Source organism: Pseudonaja textilis, chromosome 2 (assembly GCF_049901715.1).
Source record: "Pseudonaja textilis isolate UNSWEBS1 chromosome 2, rPseTex1.2, whole genome shotgun sequence".
NCBI lineage: Eukaryota > Metazoa > Chordata > Lepidosauria > Squamata > Elapidae > Pseudonaja > Pseudonaja textilis.
The window spans coordinates 254,809,852-254,816,584 of NC_141991.1; positions in this window are offsets into that span (position 1 = coordinate 254,809,852).

The following is a 6,733-nucleotide window of genomic DNA, read 5'->3' on the forward strand; positions in this document are numbered from 1 at the left end:
CGGATTAACTTAGTGACCGTGTGACTGACTTAACTGCAGTGACTCACTTAACAACTGCAGCAAGAAAGAGCATTCAATGAGCCAAAACTCCCTTAACAAAGATTTTGCCCCATTTTATGACATTTTGTGCCACGCTTGCTAAGCGAATCGCTGGCGTAGTTAATAACTTCATTGTTAAGTGAATCTGGATTCCCCATTGACTGAGCTTGTCAGAAGGGGGATCCCAGGATCCCCAGGACACTGCAGCCATCATAAATATGAGTCAGTTGGCAAGCATCTGAATTTGGATCAGATGACCACAGGGACTGTGAGGACCCAGGGTGGGATACAAAACAAACGCAGTCACAGAAAACAGGCGAAGTCCCTTTTATTCCTTCACTTTGCTTCCAAGCTCCGAATATCTTTGACGGAAGACAAAAAAAAACTCCTACACAATTACACGAAGAAGGAAAAAAGCAACACAAACCAGGCAAGTTAAGGGCTGGAGGATGTCCACAGATAACACACCCTGGGAAGGACGGCAAAGTCAGAGAGGAACTATAAACTAGAGATATTTACACGCTTGGTTTCCAGCGTTTGCCAGTACACAGGTCCAAACTCTTATTCAGTTGTCACACTTGCAGCCCATAAAGAGGATCAAGGCCCTCTCCTCCCAAGTAGACCACGTCTCTTCCTTACTTCTCCTCTCCTCCCTGCGTGCCCTAGGATGGAGAGGGGATGGGCCTGGGTCCTCTTCTGACTGCCCAGCCGGCCTCTGCCCTTCCCCAGCCTCCTCCACAACCTCCAGAGCCGCACTTCTACTCCCCGTCGGCTGTTCCTCCTCTCCCTCTGAGTCAGTCTTCATCAGGGGCCTGACAGGGACGCTGCAATGGTGGTAAGTGTGAAAAACGGTCATAAGTCACTTTTTTCAGTGCTAACTTTGACCTTTCACTAACTGAATGATTAGAAGTCCAGCATTTTGAGTGCCTTCTGTTTTTTTTATTATTATCATTATTTTGGACTCTGTTCCCAACAGCAGTCATGAAAACTTTTGTCTGCTGGTATTATCATCTTGAATTGAATTCTTTATTCTTTATTGTCATCGTACGTATATACACAGTGTACATACAACGAAATTCACATAACACCCAGAGACCAGACTCAACATGCACACACACATGACAACCCCAAAACACCTCCCCACCTGACAAAATTCCCCGCCCCCTAAAAACACACAAGCATCCACACAACAGACCAATAATACCATCCAACAGCTCACTGGTGGTGGTCTTTAAGTTCATTGTTAAGTGCCATTATAACTCTGGGATAAAAAAAAATTCAGAAAACTTGTGTGGTCCAAGTTTGAATGGCTCTGTATCTTCTGCCAGAAGGCAACAGTTACAAAGATTGTGAGCAGGATGGGAAGAGTCTCTGAGAATGTTGTGCAACTTCCTTAAACAGTACAATGCAAAGATGTCATCCGAGGCCGGTAGCTGGAACCCGATGATCTTCTGGGCCGTTTAATGATTCTCTGTAGAGCCTTTTCTGTCCGCTACAGAGCTGCTCCCCTACCGTGCAAGGATGCCGCATGTCAGGACCTCTCAGTGGTGCTGCGGTAGTAGGACAGAAGTAGATGCTGAGATAGATTTATCTTCCTGAGCATTCTCAAGAAGTACAGCCTCTTCTGTGCCTTCTTTACAAGCATGTTAGCATTCATAGTCCATGAGCGGTTCTCCAAGAAATAAATGCCCAGAAATTTAAAACTACCAACCCTCTCAACCTCCTCGCCATTTGGGTACAATGGTAAATGTATATCTCCCTTCCTCCTGAAGTCTTTGCACCAAGACAAATTCCTTGTGTGTCCAATCCACTTGGCCAATAACTATTCTATTCTAATCTATTCTATTCTATTCTATTCTTCATTCCAATATTCTATTCTATTCTATTCTATTCTATTCTATTCTATTCTACTCTACTCTATTCTTCATTCCAATATTCTATTCTATTCCATTCCATTCCATTCCATTCCATTCCATTCCATTCCCTATTCTTTATTCTATTCTATTCTATTCTATTCTATTCTATTCTATTCTACTCTATTCTATTCTACTCTATTCTTCATTCCAATATTCTATTCTCTATTCTATTCTATTCCATTCCCTATTCTCTATTCTATTCTATTCTATTCTACTCTACTCTACTCTATTCTTCATTCCAATATTCTATTCTCTATTCTATTCTATTCTCTACTCTATTCTATTCTATTCTATTCTATTCGATCAATTGCTTCTTTCTTTCTCTCATCCGCTGTCTAGATTATTTAATTTTGTTCTCGATTCCAATCATCAGTTTAAAGTCTGTAAATCACATGGTTCGTGTTAAGGTTTTTATGAAATTTGAAAAGGACATTCTTGTTTTACAGCAGCACCTGATTCTTGAAACTTAACATCTGTTGGAAAATTACCACAATTGAAAGGATTGTAGCGTCTTCCCAAAAGTGCTTTTTCAAGAGGCCACTGGACTTTCTTGTTTTTTCTTTGAAGACGTTTTGCTTCTCATCCCAGAAGCTTCTTCAGCTCTGACTGGATGGTGGGGAAGGGAAGGATTTATACTCCTTGCAGACCGCTGGTCCTTTGAATCCTTTTAGTTTAGTTTACTTTATTGTCATTGCACCTCATACATCAAAATTAAATGCCATCTTCAGTGTACATTATAACTATAAAAATAAAACACAAACACACATCCCTCACATTCTATACAATTGATTTGAAAACCCGAAATTGCATTATGTTACCTACCGTCCCTGCCCTATTTTCGTTTTTTAATTTTTCTTATATGTATCCATTTCATGTATTCATAACTATGTTTATACTTATGCCTGTTATCTTATAATCGCTTGACAAAATAAATACATAAAAATAAATTAATTAATATTGCACTATACAGTAGAGTTCAATATAGTTATTGCAGTTAGTTAATTGCAGTTAGAGGATAGTTGAGTCCACTTGGAGGTTTGTCTGTGTCCTCAGGGTCAGCTGAATAGTGCAAATGGGTGTGGAGCCTTCATGGCTGCAGGATGCTTTTCTGCCCTGTGTCCCTTTATTGAAAAAAGGGGCAGGCTGTTGCACTACTCAGGTGACCCTGAGGACCCAGACAAACCTCCAAGTGGACTCAACAACCCGCTAAAAGGATGCAAAGGCACAGCGGGCTGCAAGGGGTGTAAATCCTTCCATTCCCCATCATCCAGTCAGAGCTGAAGAAGCTTCTCGGAAGAGAAGTGAAACATCTTCAAAGAAAAAACCAGAAAGTCCAGTTGCCTCCTGAAGAAGCACCCTTGGGGACAGTTTGGCCTTCATGACTGAGAATCTCCATATAGACAATTGTCTGGTCTTTCAAAAGGCGGGAAAAGTAGAGGTAGTCTTCAGCCTATGGCCACAGCTGAGCCCAAAATTTGTGTTGCTAAGTGAGAAATTTGGTGAGTTCTGCCCCATTTTACAACTTTTCTTGGTACATTTCTTAAGTGAATTACTGCAGTTAAATTAGTAACACGGTTGTTAAGTACATCTGATTTCCCCACTGACTTTTTATCATTTATTTGTTTTTCATTAAGCAAATATTTAAAAAAAAAATCAGAAGGGGCGTGAAACCACTGAGAGAATTGTCCCACAATACATTTATATTTTTTTTAATAAATGTATTATATATATATTATACATTTATAATATATATTATAAATTCTTTTGGGAGTGGGAATCAGAATTTAATTTTTAATGTGTCCTAGTGTTTACATACAGTAGAGAAAGTGACCATAAAACTTACCTTATTTATTTTATTTTATCCTATCCTACCCTATCCCGTCTCCTGGACTTGGAAGTTTGGAGTATCCAGGGTTGAATAAATTATTATTAATTTAATTCAGGATTGAAATAAATCTGCCCAGCATCCATAATTATTCTACTAAAGCAGAGAATTTTATGGTCAAAGGGATATTAGAAATAAGCAGACAAACTGTTCTAATCAGGAACAAGCACAATATTACAAAAGCCATTGCTTATTAATACAAAAGAAGGAACTAACCGTGTTTATACAGCATTCTAAACAAAATAACCGACTACATTTTAGTTTGGTGCCTGCTGGCAATGTGCGCTGTCTGATTAATTCTGCAGCGTTTTGCAATCCCAGAAAAATTTGACCAAATTATTATCAGATTAATCATGATAAACATGTCACGGAAAAGAGCCAGCAAGTTCAGGTTGACTGGGACCTATTTTCCAGCGAGCTAAATTAGAAGAAGAAAAAAACCAGGTTACTACTTGAAAATAATTATTTCCCAAAGCATAGTTTAAGTAACAGCAAATTATATTATTTCTGAAACTATTAGGTTGAATTTGGAAGGGATTTTTTGGGCCACATGGAAATATTGAATTCATATCTGCCTGTTACTCTTTTATTTATTTGCTGAATTTATGGAGTGACGCAACCTGAAACTCAAGGTACTTCCTTATACTTATAAGGCATAGCAGTGAGGTGGCTGTGGTAAATAACATTCAAATGAAGTTCAGTTAAAATTTAAAGCACACAACACCTGACTTAGGCCATCCAGAATAACTGCTTTAAGTAGTTCCTGGAAGATTAATTGACGAAGTCGATGAAAAGGTATGGAGCCCTTGATGTTCTTGGAGTTTGGTTGTGTTCTTGCAGGCATTTCATGACCCAGCTAGGGAACATCATCAGTGCTAGAAGAGACTGGAGTTATGGAGAGGAGGAGAAGGACTGTGGGGTTAGTGCTCTCTAATAATCTTTGTTGTTTTCTTGCAGACATTTCATGACCCAACTAAGTAACATCATCAGTGCTCGAAGGGAGTGAAATTTGTTCTCTGATTATTTGATTTTTTTTTTCAGCTGATCCGGATCTGATGCTCATTTGTCAGTGGATCCCACCAGTAGGAGAAAGGGACTGAAACCCAGGGGATCAATTCAAGATTATTGCAGACATGATGCAGAATGCTAGCTCTCCATTTCTATGCATGGGGAGATGTATCTCATTAAGATAGACCTCCTAGCCTTTGGATGATGACATGAACTACCTAGTTTTCAGGAATTTGTATACAAATGGCTTGTCAGTGTTGATGGGAGTGTTCATTGTGCTTTCATGTTGTTATTTAATGCTTGATTGTTTGTCAGAGTACGTTGTTCCTTCATTGGGGTATCATTAAATGCTTGATTGTTGGTAATCCTGATGTTAATTCCTGCTTATCTGGGTGTTGATTGTTGGTGAGGAACTGTTTTGGTTTTTTCATTTCCTTTTTAAATTTAAGAGGATTAGAAACTTCCACGCTTCATCCTGGCCAAAGGCTTTATTTGTTGCTTGTGCGCCTTCACGTCCTAGCAATTTTCTGAGCAAACCCCTGCAGTTTTCTTGGCAGGTTGTCGGAAGCGTTTTGTTTTCTTCTTCCATGGCTGAAAGAAAAGGACACAAAGTTTACCCAGCTGGCTTTGGGCCCCAGGTAGGGTGTCAAGCCCAAGCTCCATCCTCTTGAGTCCATTACAGGTAGTCCCAGGGGTGGGCTGCTGGGGCCTGGCAGGGGCTCCGAGAGCCCCCAATAACCTCAGAGAGGACAAGCAGCGAGGGAAAGCTCTTAATAGGCTTAACTGAACTTCTGGGCGTTCAGCCAAGAGCATTTCACACCTGGTAAAAGTGTGGCAAGCTAGATAAACAATCCACTCAGCGCTTGCGAGGGAGAGCCATTGAGAAAACCAGATAACATAGCCACTTGCCTCTGAGGGGATTAATTCCCAAATAATAAGAATCACATAACTCACCAGAAACTCCACTAAGACTCCAAGATCCCTCTCGCAGTTACTCCTATTAAGCCTGGTTTCACCCAGTCTTTTATTTAAGTGTTAAATGCACGAAATAATGAACAACTTTTTGGTATGTGTGTGTGTGTGTGTGTATGTATTTTTTGGGGTAATTAGGGCAAAGAAGCGACATCCAGATAGCAGATAATCAGAGTTGGAATGGATCTTGTAGGTCATCTAGTCCAACCCCAAACAGGAGACCCACCCAGTCACATGACTACCTGACCACACCCACCCACTCAGTCATTAGGGCAGAGCGCCCCTCGTTAAACAATTTGAAGCCCAACACTGGGTAGTCCTCAATTTACAACCATTCACTTAGTGACGGTTAGGGTCTTTTTGTTCATTGCAATGTGTGATGCTACTCAGATGGGACCCTGCAAATTGTAGTTCCGTGTAGATCATGTTGCAATCCTCCAAATGGGAGAGGTGACCAGGTGACCCTCAAATACAGGCAGTCATCGAACTTACAACAGCATTGGAAAAAAAACTGACGACCGTTTTCCACACTTAACGGCCGTTGCGGCATTCCCCACAATCACGTGATGAAAATTTGGGGAAGCTGCAACTAAGTGTGAAAAAGTCACTTTTCCACTGATGTCACTTTGAGTGGTCCCTAAACGAATGATTATAAGTCGAGGACCGCCTATATACTAATATAATCTTTTTTTTTTTTTTAATTCCAAAACCCAACCAGTTTTTTCCTGGAATAAAAAAAAATAGAAAAAACCCTAAAGGCGCTTCCCTCAGCGCAGGGTCAAAAGGTTCGGACCACACTTCCCATCCTCCCCTGCGAGCGAGAGAGGGGCGTTCCCCGCTCCTTGCTGAAGAACGCGCCCCTCTCCTCCCGCCTCTCATTGGCCGCCTCCTTCCGCGTCGGGTGACCGAAACG